Source organism: Balaenoptera borealis (assembly GCF_965194805.1).
Source record: "Balaenoptera borealis genome assembly, chromosome: 3".
Classification (NCBI taxonomy): domain Eukaryota; kingdom Metazoa; phylum Chordata; class Mammalia; order Artiodactyla; family Balaenopteridae; genus Balaenoptera; species Balaenoptera borealis.
In genome coordinates, this window is record NC_138866.1 from 137,077,396 (window position 1) to 137,096,030 (window position 18,635).

Consider the following 18,635-nt stretch of genomic DNA (forward strand, 5'->3'; position numbering starts at 1 on the left):
ATCAGACACTATCAAACTCTTAGAGGAAAACATAGGCAGAACACTCTATGACATAAATCACAGCAAGATCCTTTTTGACCCAGCTCCTAGAGAAATGGAAGAAAAAACACAAATAAACAAATGGGACCTAATGAAACTTAAAAGCTTTTGCACAGCATAGGAAACCATAAACAAGATCAAAAGACAACCCTTAGAATGGGAGAAAATATTTGCAAATGAAGCAACTGACAAAGGATTAATCTCCAAGATTCACAAGCAGCTCATGCAGCTGAATAACAAAAAAACAAACAACCCAATCCAAAAATGGGCAGAAGACCTAAATAGACATTTCTCCAAAGAAGATATACAGATTGCCAACAGACACATGAAAGCATGCTCAACATCATTAATCATTAGAGAAATGCAAATCAAAACTACAATGAGGTATCATCTCACACCGGTCAGAATGGCCATCATCAAAAAATCTAGAAACAATAAATGCTGGAGAGGGTGTGGAGGAAAGGGAACACTCTTGCACTGTTGGTGGGAATGTAAATTGATACAGCCACTATGGAGAACAGTATGGAGGTTCCTTAAAAAACTACAAATAGAACTACCATACGACCCAGCAATCCCACTACTGGGCATATACCCTGAGAAAACCATAATTCAAAAAGAGTCATGTACCAAAATGTTCATTGCAGCTCTATTTACAATAACCAGGACATGGAAGCAACCTAAGTGTCCATCATCAGATGAATGGATAAAGAAGATGTGGCACATATATACAATGGAATATTACTCAGCCATAAAAATAAATGAAATGGAGGTATTTGTAATGAGGTGGATGGAGTTAGAGTCTGTCATACAGAGTGAAGTAAGTCAGAAAGAGAAAAACAAATACAGTATGCTAACACATATATATGGAATCTAAGGAAAAAAAAAAAAAAAGGTCATGAAGAACCTAGTGGCAAGATGGGAATAAAGACAGAGACCTACTAAAGAATGGACTTGAGGATATGGGGAGGGGGAGGGGTGAGATGTGACAGGGTGAGAGAGTGTCATGGACATATATACACTACCAAATGTAAAATAGATAGCTAGTGGGAAGCAGCCGCATAGCACAGGGAGATCAGCTCGGTGCTTTGTGACCGCCTGGGGGGGTGGGTTGGGGAGGGTCAGAGGGAGGGAGATGCGGGAGGGAGGAGATATGGGAACGTGTGTATATGTGTAGCTGATTCAGTTTGTTATAAAGCAGAAACTAACACACCATTGTGAAGCAATTATACTTCAATAAAGATGTTTAAAAAAGAAAGTTAAAAGTATAAAAAAGACATACTGTTCTAACATTAAGAAACAGAAATCTACAGTGATTATGTTGCTATCAGATTAAGTAGACTTCAGAGCAAAGAGTATTACCAGGGAAAAAGAAAGCCATTCCATAATGATAAAGAGCTTAATTTGTCAGGAAAACATTACAATCATAAATATCTTTGCACCTAATAATGACATTTTAAATAATCAAAGGAAAAACTTATAAAACTGCAAGGAGAAATAGACATCCAAAATAATAGCTAGAGATCTCAATAGCCTTCTCTCAGTTATTAATAGAACAACTAGATTTGCAGTCAAATGCTCTATCCCTGAGCTATATCCCTGTGGCCTAAAATAGATAGCTATTGGGAAGCAGCCGCAGAGCACAGGGAGATTAGCTTGGTGCTTTGTGACCACCTAGAGGGGTGGGATAGGGAGGGAGGGAAGGAGATGCAAGAGGGAGGGGATATGGGGATATATGTATATGTATAGCTGATTCACTTCGTTATAAAGCAGAAACTAACACACCATTGTAAAGCAATTATACTCCAATAAAGATGTTAAAAAAAAAAAAAAAAAAAAACCTCCAGTGAAGCTCCCCTGCCCTGCCAAAAAAAAAGAACAACTAGAGAGAAACCAGTAAGGATAGAAATAGAACAAAATTATCAACCCACGTATCCTAATTGATACTTTAACAGTAAAATACACATTATTTTCAAACACATGGAACATTTGTCAAGGTAGACTATATCTTGAGCCTTAAAAATCTAAATAAATTTAAAATAATTCAACGCTAACAAAGTATTCTCTTTGACCATCACTGGATTAAATCAGAAATAAATAACACAAAGATCTCTGGAAAATCTACCAAATATTTGGAAACCAAATAACACCCTTCTAAGTTACTCATTGTTAAAAAGAAATCAAAGGGGAAATGAGAAAGTATTTTTAATTAAATGAAAATAAAAACACAACACGACATTTTTTTAGATGTCGCTAAATCAGTACTTATGGGAAAATTTGTACCACTAAATCCCTAATGTAGTGTTTAATGATTAATTATGAATGATTAAACACTAAATGCTTCTCACTAAGACCAGGAACAAAACGTTTTTCATTCTTACCACTTCTACTCAACATTTGACTAGAGGGTCTTGCTAGTGTAGTAATGTAAAAAAAAATAAATAAATAATGAACATCCAGATTGAAAAGGAAGGAATAAAATTCATTTTACTAAGCAATTAGATTAACAACTCTATAGAAAATTCAATGGAACCTATAAAATAAAGTGCTAAAACTAATAATTGTGTTTAGCAAAGTTGCAAGATACAACATTGTTATACAAAAATCAATTTTATTTCTATATGCTATTCTATTTAAAGTTGAAACTTAAAAACACCATTTACAATAGCAAAACTCAAAGCAAAATCCTTAAGGATAAAATGTGACAAAGATGTGCAAAATCTATATACTAAAAAATACAAAACTCTGTTAAGAGAAATTAAAGAACAAATGGAAAATCAAGTTGTACACCTTAAATATATACAATAAAAAAAAGAATAAATGGGGACACATAAAATTGTTCATGGATCTGAAGACTCAAAATTATTAAGATGTTACTTCTCCCCGAATTGATCTTTAAATTCAACACAATCTCAATCAAAATTCTAGCAGATTTTTTTTTTTTGGTAGAAATTGGCGAAGTGGCTCCAAAATTTATAGGGAAATTTAAAAGATCTAAAACATCTGAAAATCTTTGAAAAAAAAGAAGTTGGAAGATTAACACTACCTGGTTTAAGACTTATTATAATGCAGTGGTAAATAAGACAGTGTAGTATAGGTATAAAGATAAACAGATACACCAATGGAACAGAATATAATCCAGAAATATACCACACATATATAGGGACAGCTGGTTTTTACAAAGATGCAAAGACACTTCAGTGAAGAAAATATAGGTTTTTCAACAAATGATTCTGGAGCAACTGGATATCTATGTGCAAAAATAAATAATACAATATGGATAATAGACCTAAATGTAAAACCTAAAACAACAATACTTCTAGACAAAACCATAGGATGAGGGATGTAGTGGAGAGTGTTATAAACCAGAAATTACAAAGTGCATGAGGAAATTATAAAGAATAATTATATTTTGTATTAGTCAATATAGATTTATGCAATTACAAGTGAGAGATCATAGCATGTTTACTCTTCAAATATATGGACACACTCTTCAAAGAAATTTAATTTAAGATAATGTTTGGTAGTAAAATTCCAGGAAAAGCAAAGTGTATTAGAATCTTTCATGATCCTCTTTGGATAATGGTGAAGTTTGTTATTATTTACTTTTTTTCTTTTTCTTTCTGTTTTGCAATTTAGTATTTGAAGGTGTCTGGGAAAATAGTTGCCCATGTTAGAGGTAGAAAGTTTTTATGATATATCGGATAACCAATGAGTTTAGTGTTCCCTCTCCTTCAAGACTGAGGAGACTAATGTTGAATTAAAGCAAAAAAACAAACCTTGCATGAGCCATCCTTCCTTCTCTCTATCTATGTGTATATCAAACCACAAGTCCCAGTTTGGGATTTGAGGAACTGAAAACCAACCCTAAAGATTTTCCAAGCTGCTTACTCTAGGGAGACCTGAAATGTCAAAATGTATGTCATCTCAACTGCCATAGCACATCTTGCTACAGACCATGTAACCTATGAGGACTGCTGCCATGAAAACCCATAAATGCTCCTTCTCTATGAATAGCATCTCTCCAATTAAAGCCATCTTTACTAAGCCTGCTTATTTTCAGACAGAAATATCGATTAACTCACCTATAGTCAGTACATAGAAACATTCCTTAATGAGAATTATAATGACCTCTGAACTCTGCTCTTTAACCTTGTAATATACTCTCTCAATTTTTGGTTAAGCGGTCCAGTAGCATATCACCAGAGATAGAAAGACACTCTAGTTCTTTATTGTTGACAGAACACAGAATGCACAGAAGACATGCTCAAAGCCTCATTTTAATGGGGATAGAGTTGGGAGTGGTGAGTAAAAAGGTCACTTCTACAGAATGCTTTCTCCTTGTTTGACAGGGTCCTACTAATCAACTGAACGTTACTGGGGGGCACTTGCCTATCAAATAATATGGTCACTAAGGAGAAATACTATCAAGAAACCACAGATTGAACTTTCAGGTTAACAGTTATTTAAGTTGCATAATTCTCTATTACAATGCATATATTATTTACAGTAATCCCCAGAATAACTTCCAGCTGCCAGGTATAACCCTAGATTACTGTTCAGGAACTGGATGCCATGCCATTAAATTAACACCGAAAATTCATGCACTGGACAATTAAGTTAGTACGTCAACCCACTGCATCCTTCTCTCATTTCACCTATTTCAAATTTGATCACCATTTGATATATGTCATTGCTGACACAGGTTGCTATGATGCCAGTTTACCAAAGAGATCAGAAAATTTGTTTAGAGAGTGTACACACTTCTTCAAAGATAAATGCACACCAGAGAAAATCCTAACAGCTTTTAATTTCCATGCTTTTCAGTTTTATTGTTGTAAATGCAACTGTTTATAGGACTAATGACACAGGCTGGCTCTGTCGAGTCAATTACACCAGTAGGCAGTTGGATCAAATTCTTTACTCATGTTCCATTTACACTATGTGGATGTCTGATATTTGACTAAATTGAATTGCACCAGAGTGCCATGGTGCTTTCCATACTCTGCATCTCTGAGCACTTTATAGAACAATGAAATAAATGATAATATGCTAGATTCAGGGTGGTGAGTGTGCACAAGCACGTGTGGGTAGAGCTACACAGTGAGTAATAGTCAATCAACAGCTTGGTTTGTTATATTAGATGCCTCAACTATGGCAGTATTCCATGGGAGGAACCTTATCAATGCGTGTGTCTTTGTGTGCACGTGCGTGCACGCACGCACTTTGATTTTTAGTTTATTATTGTTTTGTTTGTTTTTGTAGGGTAGAGAGGAAGTGGGGAACAGAGAAAATGGAGAGATTTGTGATGTCAAATGCTCATATTAGTGACAGTACAACAGGACTCTGGTAAAGTGCGGGCAGATGCTGAGCCAGCTCCCCACATATTCCTAAATGCCAAAGCACTTTGCTGCTGACCCACATCTAAGCATGCAATTCTGGCAATGAGACACCCAATGTGCAGAGATCTTGATGGTCCCAACTGATGCCAAACTGTGGGAAGATGCACAATGCAGGGAGGGTTCTTTAGGAGCCTGCCTGTAGCTTGCTCACTTATTGCCTTCAGAAAAAAATGCCATGATACTGTTACCATCTATTGAATTCTGAAATGTGGACCAGAAACACTATGTAAATTATCTCCCTTAATCCCAATAGGAAACCTCAAGCAAGCAGTAACACTCACCATGATACATAAAGAACTGGAGATTCAGGAATATTCATTTATTTGCTGTAGAGCACCTGGCATTAGAATTTGAACCCAGATCTGTCTAAATCAAATCATATTCTTTTACCACTCTTGTCACTCAGCTTCTCCTACAAGCATATCATTGCTCAGAACGTGGTTGTTTCTTAGGGCCAGAGCACTTATAAAACTCACAACATCATTTTTAAACAAATATTCATTACATTTGTTATTTTATTATTTTATTTTATCAATGCAAATTAGATCTTATTTTTAAATTATTTTTCTTCCAGTTTGTTGAGATAAAATTGACATACAGCACTGTATAAGTTTTAGGAGTACAGCATCATGATTTGACTTGCATACATCAGGAAATAATTATGACAATAAGTTTAGTGAGCATCCATAATAATTTTATTCTTTAAAGAGTACAGCATCTCTGCCCTAAAGTATAGTCAAAGAACAACCCGTTAAACCATGGTAAAATATATCCTAACTTATATCTTGGGAAGAATTAGATAATCTAGACTCAATTGGAAAGATCTCATTTCAGAACTGAAATTCAATGATCAATTTGGAATTAATACTACTAATTGGAAGAAGTCACTTTTTTTTTTTTTTTAAATAGAACTACCATACGACCCAGCAATCCCACTACTGGGCATGTACCCTGAGAAAACCATAATTCAAAAAGAGTCATGTACCACAATGTTCATTGCAGCACTATTTACAGTAGCCAGGACATGGAAGCAACCTAAGTGTCCATCAACAGATGAATAGATAAAGAAGATGTGGCACATATATACAATGGAATATTACTCAGCCATAAAAAGAAATGAAATGGAGGTATTTGTAATGAGGTGGATGGAGTTAGAGTCTGTCATACAGAGTGAAGTAAGTCAGAAAGAGAAAAACAAATACAGTATGCTAACACATATATATGGAATCTAAGGGAAAAAAAAAAAAAAGGTCATGAAGAACCTAGTGGTAAGACGGGAATAAAGACACAGACCTACTAGAGAATGGACTATGGGGAGGGGGAAGGGTAAGCTGGGACGAAGAGAGAGAGTGGCATGGACATATATACACTACCAAATGTAAAATAGATAGCTAGTGGGAAGCAGCCGCATAGCACAGGGAGATCAGCTCAGTGCTTTTTGACCACCTAGAGGGGTGGGATAGGGAGGTGGGAGGGAGACACAAGAGGGAGGAGATATGGGGATATATGTATATGTATGGCTGATTCACTTTGTTATAAAGCAGAAACTTAACAAACACACCCTTGTAAAGCAGTTATACTCCAATAAAGATGTTAAAAAATGTATTGAAAAAGAATAGATACATGTATAGTCTAACTGAATCACTCTGCTGTACACCTGAAACTAACACAACTTTGTTAATCAACTATACTACAATATAAAATAAAAACTTTAACAAAAAGTCACTTATTAAGTTTTCAGAGTTTTATAATCCTAAGTATGTATGTAACTAGGTCATCAAGGTAAATGGACAAAAGCTGGGGATGCTAATTCTGTGTGTGTTCATCAATCTTGGGTTATAATTTATCTATTAGTTTGAACTAATGGAAGAACAGCACAATCATTTTTAACAATCATAGAAGAAAACCAAAGATATTTTTTTCACTCTGTCTCGTAAGCAAACAAGTGGTGTGACCTTGCTCCTTTCCCATTTGTATCTATTTGAGACCTTGCTAACTTTCTTTCTCCAGTGTATTTTCACCATCTTCCATGTATTTCCAGGAGACAATGATACTGGAAATTACCTGCCAAAAAGAGGAAGCAGTTTGGACCAGACTTGTCAGGCCCAGGATGAGCACATGTAGGGCGACACTTTCAGCGCCCACCCCCATCACCTTAAAAGTAAGCTCAGCCTGGGGGACCTCACTTCAGACTAAACTTTTTTCCTCTTTGCTGACCTATCAGTTAAAGTTTTACATGAGGAAAATTTTAGACGGCCATGACCGCAGCAGTAGGTCTGTGTTGGGCCCTTACAAGGAATAATGTGTCCATAGCCATTTTAATACAACTCTTGAGGAAGTTGAGTTAAGAGCTACAGTTTTTGCACCAGTTAAGAGCATGGTGGAAAAAGTGTGTTTTAAATAAACACAAGATTTACCACCATTAAATTTTCAAAGGTATATAATGATGTGATTTGATGTGGGTTGGTATATTTTAAAAACCACTTTCTCCAGTTTCCAACTGGGGAGTGATAGACAAAATATATAAAACGTATCTGAATTTTAATCTTCTGCAGTAAACTGCTGAGTAAATTTGTGATTGTGGCTTTATCTCTTTGCTTTCATTTTTCTGTCTCCCAGACTTAACACGGTTTGTGGAAGCTTCAAGACAGGTTAGAAACAAAAACAAAAACAAAAAACAAAAACCTCCAGTAAAAACTCTAGTAAAATTTCTAAATAGTAAAGCAATGTCTCAAATGCATTGTCATTAATCCTCAAGACCTGTTGCTCCTTAATAATTGTCTCAGATATTAAGACAATCTGGGAAAAAATTCAAAATGCTTTTTGAAAGGCATTATGACAATTATGAACATCAATAATTTTAAATATTTTTTGAGTTCACAAAACAAAGACATGTATAATAATATAAGATCTGAATAAAGCTGAGCAAATTGTCCTGAGTTCATAGAAGCCACGGAATTCAATAGCATTGATGACAAAACAACCACCAATAGAAATTGAGAACTGGCTTGGAGCCAAGCACCATGTCACGGCACCTCTGAAAAGGGAGCATTTCATTATTTTACAGATGAAGAGAATGGGTTATAGAGAGGCAAAGTACCTTCTCCAAGGTCATTTGATTAGTAAATTTAGGAGAAAGAATTTCTTTACTCATTCCAAGCCCATGTTATCTGTTCATTCATTCCATCCTCAAAAAAATGCATCTTCTCTGTCTAAAAACTAATCAGTTTTGTTTCTTTGAAAAAGCATATAAATAAAACTTATGATCCAGGTTTCACCTCTAGTTAGTCTTACTGATGTCTCTCGGTTCCTGAGAGTAAAAGCATGGTGCATCTTTGCTCTTTCCAATATATTGAGGATGCAGTACTGACTCCTGTTCAAGCCAGTAGGCCCTGGGTTCAGATTGTCTGAAGTCAAATGTTGGTTCTACCACTTACTAGCTGTGTCATGTTGAGCAACTTACTTAACCTCTCTGTGCTTGGACTACCATATCTGTAAAAAGGGGGTCATAATAATTCTTACTCTATAGGATCATTATGCAGATTGGATGAGTTGAACTTACACACACACACACAGTAACTACTCAATAAATGTCAGTAAAATTATTATGGATATCAATAGCTGAACAAACAGGGAGACATATGTTAGCAAAGAAGATTCCCACCTCAAAGTTTTCATCTTATTCTTTACTTTCCAAGCATTCGTGCTTTCTTCCACAAATACATATCGTTTAGGTTTTTACTTTCTTAATGTATGATCCTGGTGATTTTTTCAAATCAGTGGAAATAGTATTTTGGAATAGTTTTGACTATCATCAATCAGCTATGTGAGACAGGGAGTGTCAATTGCCCTTAAAAGCACCCAGGTATTATCTGCCTTATCATTCTAACCAGGGCACTTGATGGCACCCTAGCACCCCAGTACAATTGTTTCTATCATAAGGTGAGCCTAATGTGTGGATCTGAGGGAAATTCACTCACCTGATCTTCCATTAGCACTGCTTCACAAACCAGAACATGTGTTATTTTTAGTGAAATGATGACCCTGCTCCAAAATGCAGACACATTAAAGATGCCTAATTATGTACGATGGTCCTGTTTAGTTGCTAACGGGAGTAAGACACGATAGGAATTTGTTAAGCTAAACTACTAAATAACAGGCAAATTTTTTGTACAGGTAACTTGTGATTTAAATATAAGCGATGATAAAAATTCAAACACACAATCATTTTAGGAAATTATTTTATGAAAGAACTAGAATTTTGCATACATCTGGCACATTCTCAGCTAAGTTGACCTACTATATTTCCAGGAATATGTCAATTAAAAATGTGCCCTTTGGAGGTGAGGGAAGGAGTACGGATTCCAGGATAATACCTACTGGGGAAAAATCAGGATATTGGCTTCCAGCTCGCATAGCAGAGGTGGTTATAATTGAGAAAAATAAAACCGGAATTAGGCAGCCATTCAGTATAGTCAAGCTGCTACTGTCCTAGCACTAGACCAGGATGCCTCAAAATTCAACTTTCATCAGTTTGTTACATCTGTGACCCCTATACGGCTATAAAAGAACCCTCCTCCCATCTCTGTATTTTCTTTATAAATGTCAGTTGCCTTTCTAGACTTCAGTAAACATCACTTTTTTTTCTTTTTCTCATCCAGATTTTTGAAGATTATTTTATGTGCCTCTTCACTAAAAGTCTATTAGGATTACGAAGTGAGAGTTAGGAAGCAAAAACCAATCCAATTGCTTCATGCTTAGTACTAAGATGTGCATACTCTAGATTCTACAACAATTTGACAAAAGAAACTGGATTTGAAGTAGGTATTCATAAGGAAAAATCTCTCAAACACATACATCATTCTGATTTTAAGACTGCACTGGGAATTCCCTGGTGGTCCAGTGGTAAAGAATCCGCCTTCCAATGCAGGGGACGTGGGTTCGATCCCTGGTCAGGAACTAAGATCCCACATGCCACGGGGCAACTAAGCCCGCGTGCCACAACTACTGAGCTCATGCACCTCAATTAGAGAGCCTGTGTGCCGCAAATTACAGAGCCCATGTGCCCTGGAACCCACGCGCCACAGCTAGAGAGAGAAAACCCCCATGCCACACCTAGAGAGAAGCCCGCGTGCCACAAAGAAAGATCCCACATGCCGCAACATGACCGACACAGCCAAAAATAAATAAAATAAATAAATCTTTAAAAAAAAAAAAAAAAAAAAGACTGTTATTCACCTTCTGGAGGACTAGGGCCACTGTGGGCTTCTTTCTTTAACCTTACCGTCTGTCATCAGGGTTTTAAAGAGAAGTCTCTTTGGGATCTTTATTTGTCTACTTACTCGCTTAATGCATGTACATTTATTTTAGAGACAAGAATAAAAGTTAAATTTTATCTTAGCCTGTGTTATTTTGAAATAAAGCATCTGGCTGGCTGAAAAAGGCTATGGTGCCATTTTGTTTTATAACTTAGAAGGTGCTGAACTCCATTATAAAGGAATTAAATACTCATGGGGTAGTTTGCTGGTGCTGTCTTTCTGGGAAATCATCATCCCTAGCACTCTGCTTCATTTTCCACCAAAATTGCTTTTTCACCAAATGAAGTCAGGGGAACTCAAAAAGCCAGTGTTACAGAAACAAAGACTCCAATCTGCAGCGCGGACCGTAATCTCATTGTGCCAGAAACTCTGAATTGGATCTGCTTGCTAAATTTCCTCTGTAATTTTGTCAGAGGGAATGCTGCTGTACACTTGCAGCTCTGTCTCTGTATCACCGTATTTTGACCATTCAAACACTGTGTGTCCTGTTATTCTTTTCTTTCTTCCTTTTTTCCCTTCTTGTCTTTCTTTCCCTGTTCTCTTTATTTTTTCTTTTCTTTCCTGTGTCTTTTCTTCTACTGGCAGCTGTTTCCCCTGACTTCTTACATCCAAAATGGCTGGGCTCTGTAGTTTCAGCCTACCTCATGGGGCTCCTGCAGAAATTGTCTTGTTTACCATCTCAGAGAAACACTGATTTGTCAATAGATCACACATAATGACAGTGATGATGCTAGAAGCTTCCTCCATAAACTGACCATCTTCCTTCCAAGGATAGAAGGCACCTGAGGAGGCAATTTTTTTTTTCCCTATGATATTGAATAATATAATTTCTATTCACATCTCAACTACCTGCACTTTACTTCCAGAAACACCCTGCTCCATTTTGAAATTTGGTTCATTCATGTGTTGGGGATGGAGTTAGCTTTTGTAAAGGGAACAGTTTGCATTTATGGGTCTTGCTGAAAGGGATGATGGTCTCCTTATTGCCGTCTCCTGTTAAAATGAGAGGCTTTTGAAAGCAAGCAGAGTTCTCCAGAACTCTGTGTTTTTAGGAAACAGATTTCTCACCATCTTGTGCTGAGCAGAGCAATGCTCACCCTGCCTGACAAGGCTGAGTTGTGGCCACTTCTCCAGAGGAGACAGAACACTGTTTTCACTGTAACAAGATAAGGCAGCCAAGCTGTATCTCCTAAAACACGCTTTATATATTTTTTGCCACTGCCCTCTCGCCTCTGGTTGCCTCCCCCTGGTCTGCCCTGGATGCCCTCCTGAGAAGAACACACACTTCGTGACTGCACTCCTTTCTGTGAATTAGAGCTTCCCTAATGCCTCAGCCACGGGAGAGCCAGTGAGGGGCCACAGAAGCAGCAAGGCCATTTCCTGCACTGCTTAGTCTGTGAGGTGACCTGATGGGAGAGGCATTTCATTCCATTCCAACCAATGCCATCTTCCAGGAAGGGAGACATTCTGTTAATTTTACTGAAGGCAAATATTTTATTTTCTTAACATAGCCCTGCATTTTTTTGATACAGTAATTTTATTTTTACCATTTGAGCCTTCACTGAAACCATTCACTGCAGTCAGAATATTAAATACAGTGCAGCAGATGTATATTTGTACCCTTAAATTTTTAATAGATCCAAGGCTTGATTTTTATCAGTCTTTCTCCTCAACTAGCATCATTTTAGTCCTTAAAAATTGAGGAAGTCTCCTTAATTATTATTTTTTATAGTTAAGCAAGGTAGGTTGATAAGAATTTTTTAAGTAGACAAAGGATCTAATAAAATGTATTATTTGTGTTAAAACATAATCAGGGTTGGGGTGAGAAACCCAAAGGGACTGTTTTCTACATTTATCTCTATTTCTTTAACAGAAGAGGTAAGGAGCAAGGAATTTACAAACAATTTTTTATCTTTTTCCAGAATTCACATTTCCCTTGATCATTTTTTAATGTAGCAGTTTGCTCATTCATCACAAGAATAGATAAGTTGCTATCTAGTTTTAATTTCAGATATCCAAAAGTGTGTAGCAAGCTACGCTGTTTGTTTCCGATTCTGCCAGGAGAGGATGCAATTCTTTTAGAGGGTTGTGGATGAAAAATAAGCTACATTCAAAGGAACAGCCAATCCTAAAACTTGGCATTCTCCAGCTCTGCAGTAAAACCCTCTTACCACTTCCTCAAAGGGTTAATGGTGCCACTATACGGGGGACAATTCATTCTCCTGCTAAACGCAATGACAAATAACCATTATTCTTTCCAACTGCACTGATAATCGGGACAGCTTAAACATTTTCACCAGTATAAGTGAAACCATTAATCCTCTTGGATTTCATGATAAGTGGTGACTGGGAAATAATGACTGTGTCATTGAAGGCAAGAAAAAATGTTAACAATTAAAACGAGTTAGCCATTATCTTACCGGGTACTGAATCGCTTTCACATTTCATTAGCAATATTGTAAATGATATGTACCTTATTAAAAAGCTCTTATTATCCAAGAAACCTAATTAGTCAAAAATTCTCAGTCACCACTATCATTTTCTAATGATACAAATGTTACCATGGGTATTGCAATGTGGGGAATGTTTCTGTTTATCCATAAAAGATCCACAATATGTAATGGTTTCCCCAGAAATATCATAGAGCACAGGTATAACTCATTTTTTTGGAATATAATGATGGTTTATTTTAAGCGATCCACTCAGCTATTATTGGACAAAATCCAAAATCTCTTTCTTAGCTATTTAAGCCAAACATTAAGCTTTTTGCCAAAAAAATATAAAAATTTAAGAAAATAACAATTACAATTTTATATGATGCTTTGAACATGTTTTTTCCTCTCCTCATGTTCAACCCTTAAACATCTCATCAATGAAACTGATGAACTGACCCTGAGAATTGCTAAACTGACATGCCTGAAAGGAGGAGCCCCTACATTTCTCAAAAGAAATACCCAAGATCAAGTTTAAATCCAATAGCTTTATTCTCTAGACCTACAAAATCATGAAAGCAATACAACATTTCTGTGGGAAAGAGTATGAATACAGAAAGAGGTATCTGGATATTATTTACATGTGTACTAGAATGAATTAAGCATTTTCAGTCAGGATAATTCTACATTCAAACATGACTATATGTTTTTTCTTTGAAAGTCAAATTAGAAAGGGGAGATGTATGCAATGTATGATACATATGGTATATCATGCAGCACATTAACATATCTAATACTAATTGAAATGATTCATGTCAAGCACTTAGATCACTGACATTTATAAGTGTTCAATAAACAGTAGCTATTTTATAATCATCAATATATCAGATTACTTCAGGAATATCAAATGGAACACTTCTGCATATATCTGAATATGTAACAGATGTAAACGGACTCTCCTACAGAATATGTGTCATGATAGAAATGACAGAAGTCAGAGGTCTTCTTTCTGGAGTCAAATTCTGCAATTGTGTGTATCACTTTGCAGCATTTTAAAATCTTGCTTTCTTTCCTCTTTCAGTTTAAATTGCTTACTTAGTACTTACTTTGTGCCCAGCTCTGTATTTGGCACAAGAGGGAGGGGAGAATAAAATAAAGCCTCATATGTGGCCCTTCCCCCCAACATAGCTTTTATTTATTTTATGGAATTTTCCCTAGGAGTCTTGCATTTAAAAGTCTATAAAATTTTGTACAGATACTTTTAAAAATTCTATAGTTTTAAAGATTCTGTGTAAAATAGCTAGAACCATTGAAAGAAATGGCAGAAAGACTGGGGCAGGTGAACGCAGGACGAAGGTGGGTGGAAAGAAAGAAAGAAAGAAGAAATTCAAGAAAGAGGAAGAAAGGCAAAAGGGAGGGAGGAGAGAAAGAAAGAAGGAAAGTGTTTATGCTGAGTGTTTGTGTATTATGCCATCTAGATGGGTCCTTAAAATCTGTGAAGACAGCATTATTACCTCCATTTTACAGATGAAAGTAAATGCCTATGCTGTTCTGTTTACATTTGAGATGTGTTTTAAAATTAGTCAATTACTTGACTTTATTATATCAGTTCCAGTTGAGGAGATGCTAAGGTGATGTCAAAGACTAAGTTCAAATTCAACAGAGGGCCTCCAATGAACCTACAAAAGCCTGTTGTGATGCTTTTGAAGCCCAGGAGTTGAGATTGGATCTGACCACCTGTTGCAATAATGGTGAACATTGTTCACATTCGGTCTTGAAGAAGGAGTTCTAGATCTTCTGCCTCTAACTACCTTGAGACCAGTTCCTTTGTCTCCTTGATTCCCTAGGCTCCTGCTTTCTTTATACCAGCACAAGAACTCGCGCTGCTTCCCTGCTAATTGTTACCTGCACACTCAATGCCTAAAGCAAGCTTAGAAAGACAATAATTTTAAAAAATATATATCAAGGCAAAAAAAATGTATAACCTGGAATATCAAATAACAAAGTGAGAGTGAAAATAATTCTATCACGAACTCTTGACTTAGGAAATCTACAAAAGTTGAAGATGCACTTTGGAGCTTCCTAGTGCTGAGAGCAAACATGGAACCAATGCCATCTAGACCTTCTGATCAGATTTTCTCTCCTCTGCTGCTGCCAGGATGTAGAATGTCCCAGGTGAGTCCTCTCTCCCTTCTCCAGAGAATCAGCTGACCATTTGGCAAATTCCAAAGTGTTCAATCCTTTGATGAAAACAGTAAAAATAATAGAAAAATGTTTCCACTCTCTTGCCTATCCCTCCTTTCTCTCCTTTTTAAATTTAGATCATGCCAGTGATGGGTCTTCCAGGAGTTAAAAGACCACTGTAAATGAAGTCAATATCATGTATGTTTCATAAAAACAAACTGGTCTCACTGCCCCGGCTCCTCTGTCACAGAAATGGGGTGGGAAAAGGGGTCTGTATGGCTTGAATTGTGTCTCCTAAAATTCATATGTTAATGCCCTAATGCCCAATATGACTCTATTTGGAGAAAGGACCTTTAAAGATGTAATTAAGGTTAAATGAGGCCATAAGGGTGAGACTCTAATCCAACATGACTGGTATTCTTAAAAGAGGAAGAGACAACAGAGGCCTCACACACAGAGGAAAGAACATGTGAGAACACAGGGAGAAGGGGCTGTGCAAACCAAAGAGGGAGGCCTCAGGATAAATCATGTCTGATGGCACCTTAATTTTGGACTCTCAGCCTCCAGAAATGTGAGAAAATAAATTTCTGTTGCTTAAGTCGCCCAGTCTATGGTATTTTGTTATGGCATCTCTATCAGACTAACCCAGGGCCTCTTGCATAAAAGGAAAGAAGCTGCAATAGTGACGGTGATGCTCGAAAGAAGCAGTGATGCGAGGAAGAGGCCGTGTTTCCCAAACTGCGTTACTCAGGCGCTCTTTTCCCAGGATGTTAACAAGGACACAGGAAAAGGGACATCAAAGGAGTTCGACGAACAGTGAGTTGCACATAGTTCGTCAGATTTCTTTACTATGGTCATTACCCAGAGTTTTAAATAGGCTAACATGCACTGGTGTCCCCAGGATGGAGAGATCATGGACAGAGTTTCCCAGAGTGTAAGGAAAGTAAGGACTGATTTTCCTTGTAATATATTTGCATACCTTTAGTGTGCAGGTGGGAAGGAACGAGAGAGAAAGCAATAGCAATTGGTGGATTTGGAGAGAGTCACTTTGATTTTCTCTCCCATACTTGCCTTCACCATCATGAAGACCTGATCTGGGAACATCTCTAAGAAGTGAGACCAAGGCAATGAAGGGGATGTGGGTAATATCCCAAGCAATTATTCAGGGAGGGAACTGAAGGTAGGGGTTGAGAACCTGGCTTTGGAATCAGCCATGGCCTTGACTGACTGCATCATGTTTTCTATGCAATCATTCAATTCTGTGTCATCGAGCAAGGGACAGAGCCTTGACTTCTTATTTTAAAAATGCAGATATCAATGCCTTAGACACATTAACGTGCTCAAACCTTCCACCTGCTGTTTTGTCTTCCTGGAACTGCCATACCTCCATAACTTTCCACCTGCTGTTGGAACTGCCTCCTCCATGTGTCCTCTTCGTCTGACACCTTCCTACTCTGCCTCCATGTCTTCACTCAAGCATCACCTCTTCTCCGAGGCATTGCAAGTTCACGTAAGGTCTGACACGGGTTCTCCCACTCTCTTCTTCATCAGGTGCCCTCTCTGAGCACGTCTTCTTGTAGCCTAATTGCCATCCTGTCTCTCCAACGCTGGACACACACAAGACAACATGGAAACATGAAGAATCCCTCGTGTTCCGTGTCCTTGGGGTATTCTGGGCACATAACAGACATCTGTTGAGCAGAGAGAATAAAGTGATTTTTCTTTTTAAACCTCCAACTGGATTGTGTGATTTTTCTGATATATCCTTGTATCTATTTAAAACAAAACAAAACAAATCAAAACAAAACTCCCCAAAGCTATGCATGTTGAACCAGAACTAGTTACATATTTGATAAAAGTCTTCATTGAAAAGAATGCATTATCTAAAATCAGACCTGTGTTGGCTTCAGGTGGCCATTTGTACAACATGTGGCAACATTACCCTGTCATATGTAATGCAACTTAGTTCCGACCTTACCATGCTCACACTACACCCTCCTATTGTCTGAAAGCCTGAGATGGGGTGCTGCCACAGATAAAAACAGAGTGTAACAAGGCCTTTAAAGGAAACAGGCTTGTCAGTGTTAACAGCAATTGACTATTCCCTCGTATCCACATTCCCCATGGAACCATTTTCCCTTAGATCCATCTTATAATTTAAGGCATCTGAGATCATGCAGAAGCCCAGACATAAATCCTACTAATGGCTTCATCCCTAGAGAATCCCTCCAGTGGTCCACTGAGAATACTTCCTCCTTTCTTCTCACAAGAAGCCCTGAAGTGACCCTTTTCTGTAGCCATAACTTTCAAGCTCACCTGGCCCCTGGGGGTCCCGCAAGTTGCCTCCCCTATTTCCCACAGCCTCAGTCCCCCTGAAGGCAAAGAGTTGGTCTGATAAGACCACATGGTGGTCATGGTCAAACTGTCTGTGGGCAGAACCACTCCTGAGAAGGGTTCCATATTTCAAGTCATCACAGATCTCTATTGATCCTTTTAAATTTATTTTCAGAAGAAATGTTCATTGTTTTACTTTTTAAAACTTTGATCACAAAAACTTTCAGGAAATTCATAATTCCCTATATCAGTATATTGATTTAGAAATAACAAAGCACTTCTAAATCCGGGCCTCATGTAACACTCATGACTATATATGAGGATGGATTCCGCTGATGAGGAATTCAAGGTTCAGAAAGATTAAGGTATTTGTCAAAGTCACATGGCTGGAAAGGGGTAAAACTTTAATGCAAACATAGCATCTTTGATTCTGATTCTGGTTTTATTATTACTGAACCCTTTTTTTCCCCTACTTTTCAGATGCAGTTCAAGGGCAAAACTGGAAATGAATACTGGAGGAGACTCCTGTTGAAGGATGTTTCCACTGAATCATTTGCTTTGGAAATATCTGCCGTCATTTTTTAATAGGCCTGTGAAGTGAAATGAAGATTATAATTGCTCTTTTTGCTTATCTGTTAACTCGCTTACCAGAACTATTAGTTTGGGCAGTGGAAATCTTCAGACTCTGACACGTAAGTAAGCATCAACTATAATATCTTCCTGCCAAGTCTGTGTCAGTGTCAGAGTCCGAGCCCAAATGAGAAGTTAGGGTATGATCACAAATGTATGTAACATTGCTGTGTAGCCAGTAATATGCATGGGGAGCAGTCAACAAAATAGATGTGAACTGATCAACTCATATACAGAAAGGACTTCACTCGAAAGAAACTTACTTAACCTACAAGCATCTGGGAATGCAGCCTGAGAGT